At 40.6% G+C, this 2586-nt stretch overlaps 1 pseudogene; it reads left to right on the top strand.

The window, feature by feature from the left end:
* Positions 1 to 1777: 1777 nt before the first annotated feature.
* LOC102848450 lies at positions 1778 to 2137 on the top strand (annotated as a pseudogene).
* The last annotated feature ends 449 nt before the right edge of the window (positions 2138 to 2586 follow it).

Genomic DNA, 2586 nt, shown 5'->3' on the forward strand with positions numbered 1-2586 from the left:
AAACATACTGGCAAAGTAAGCACAAAGAGTGAAAAGAAGGCAGAAAAAGGAAAATCTTGACTTATGCATGTGAAGTTGTACACTCGAGTTGATTTCCTGTCTTCTTTTATTTCATTTCTTACTCTTTTATTTTTTTATTTTATATTGGTTTGCTTACAATGTTTGTATACCTTAGTGTTTTACACTATCCTTCATTCACATTGTGTTATACAATCATTCCCATTCATTATGTTTTATGTAATTGATCACCAATGAACCATCATCCTGTCTTTCCAGATCCCTGCTGATATTTTTCATTTATTTTATTACCCTTTTCCCCACCAAATTGTGTGACCCTATGATTTCTCCTCTGCCAATCCTCACTCCTCTTTTCCCTTAAATCCTCATACAAATGTTACTAGTTGTCTTTGATTTCCTGTCCTCTTAATTTGAAGTTTCCTCCTCGAATTGGGCAATACTTGGTTTTTTTCTGTCTTGGTGCCATTTGACAGAAAAGATGGTTGTTGCTGTTGTTAAGTGCTGTTAAGTTGTATGCGACTCATAGAGACATTATGAACAATAGACCTGAACACTTGTATAACTTTCGTCATTTCTCCAGATTCATAGGGTTTGCAGAGGCAAGCTATTTTGGAAGTGGATGCCACTTCTGCTTCCAAGCTTGTTTAAATGGGGAGCTCCACCACTGTCCACCATGGGTAACCATTATCACATTGATGGTACACCTAATAAAAGAACACAAGAAAAAAAATGCATGTTCAAGATTATTATCATATATCAGGACATGATTCGTGGGTGCACAAGAAATTTGAAAACATTTTTGAAATATTATGAAACTCCTACAGAAAATCAAGAGTGTTTCTGTGTTCCAAAGGGAAGACATGGACCTTGGAAACAATACATGAACTTTATTAACAGACGATTGTAATTGGTGAAGAGTTAGGTTCTATTTTACCAAGTATGATAAATTTCTAAAAATGTTATTCAAGTTTCCCAGAGGTCACTAAATAATATATTGCAAAGATTATCAGATCATTTTTAGCTGGTAGATTGCGACTCAGATTCATTCTTATGCAGAGGATGGATTCCAAAAGGTCCATAAAGAAGAAAGGTCCTGGGAGCAGAGAGGATTCTGGAGTGAGAGCGGGCAGAACACACAAGATTTTAATAAATTGTTGTGGCTAACTGTGCTCATGGGGGAGGAAGACAGGAAATCTCCTTCTATGCATTTTACTGCCCCTGAAAACCTGCTGGAGGGTCAGATCTGAGTCAAGTCACTTGTAACTCTACAGTCTGTAACAATAATTGCTGTCACATCTGATCCAATTAATGAAGACCTCAGGTGTAAAGAACAAACTGTTGCCATTCCTGTGCCATCACCATGTTCTTTGATCTATTTGGGCCCATGGTTTGGGCTATTGTGTCAATTCTTCTCACTGAGGAATTTTGTTTTAGTTGACCCTCTACTTTGCCAAGGTAGCTCTGGTGGCCTAATGGGTAAGGAATTGCTATGTCAACTCAAAGACAGACAGTTCGAATCCATCAGCGCCTTGTTGGGAGAAAGATAAGCAATCTCTAAGTGATTTATAGCTTCTAAAAGCTCCCTGGAGGGTCTGCTATGAGTCAGTTCCAATTTAACTAGAAAGCAGTGAATTGAGTTCTGCTTTACCAAGCACGATAAACTTTTTTAGAAAAAAATTAATAAATTGGCTTTCCTAAATTTATTTTTTTAATTCATTATAAGATAAAGATTCTCGGCAGCCATCGACGTGCAGCAGCCATGACAGTGTGCTACCCTATGGCCGTGGGCCTCAACAAGGGCCACAAAGTCACCAAGAACGTGAGCAAGCCGAGGCACAGCCGCCCCTGCGGGCGCCTCACCAAGCACACCAAGTTCGTGCGGGACATGATCCCGGGAGGTGTGTGGCTTCGCGCCCTACGAGTGACGCGCCATGGAGCTGCTCAAGGTCTCCAAAGACAAGCGGGCCCTCAAGTTCATCAAGAAAAGGGTGGGAACACACATCCGTGCCAAGAGGAAGCGAGAAGAACTCAGCAACGTCCTGGCCGCCATGAGGAAGGCGGCTGCCAAGAAGGACTGAGTATGCCCCCCTCTCCCCCCAAAGCCCATCTGATGTATTAAAGTGTAACCAACAACAACAACAAAAAGATAAAGATTCTTTCTACAGAAGAGAAAATGTTCCCAAACTAATTATGAATAAACAGAGCTATTACTAGCAAAGTCAGAGCATAATTTCCCTGGATCAGTGGGCGGAAAGGGTAAACTATGAATCATTTATATGTGATTTACAAAGTCCTTGTGGGTACTGACAGTAGCTCTGGTAGCTACTAGCCCAAAGGGTGTGTGACTCTAGTGGTTGCAATCAAATGGCAGCTCCTTGGGAGAAAAATGGGAAGTTTCCTCTCTCTGTGATTTACAGCCTTGGAAACCCAACTGAGGGTCACTGTGAATCAGAACCAAGGCAATGGCAGTGAGTTTGCATTTAGGTATGGATTCTAAGAATAGATAGAGATAGAGACAGAGATAGATACAGAGATAGATAGATAGATAGATAGATAGATAGATAGATA

This window comes from Elephantulus edwardii, unplaced genomic scaffold (genome assembly GCF_000299155.1).
Source record: "Elephantulus edwardii isolate Elephantulus edwardi_28Jun2011 unplaced genomic scaffold, EleEdw1.0 scaffold00164, whole genome shotgun sequence".
Taxonomy (NCBI): Eukaryota; Metazoa; Chordata; class Mammalia; order Macroscelidea; family Macroscelididae; genus Elephantulus; species Elephantulus edwardii.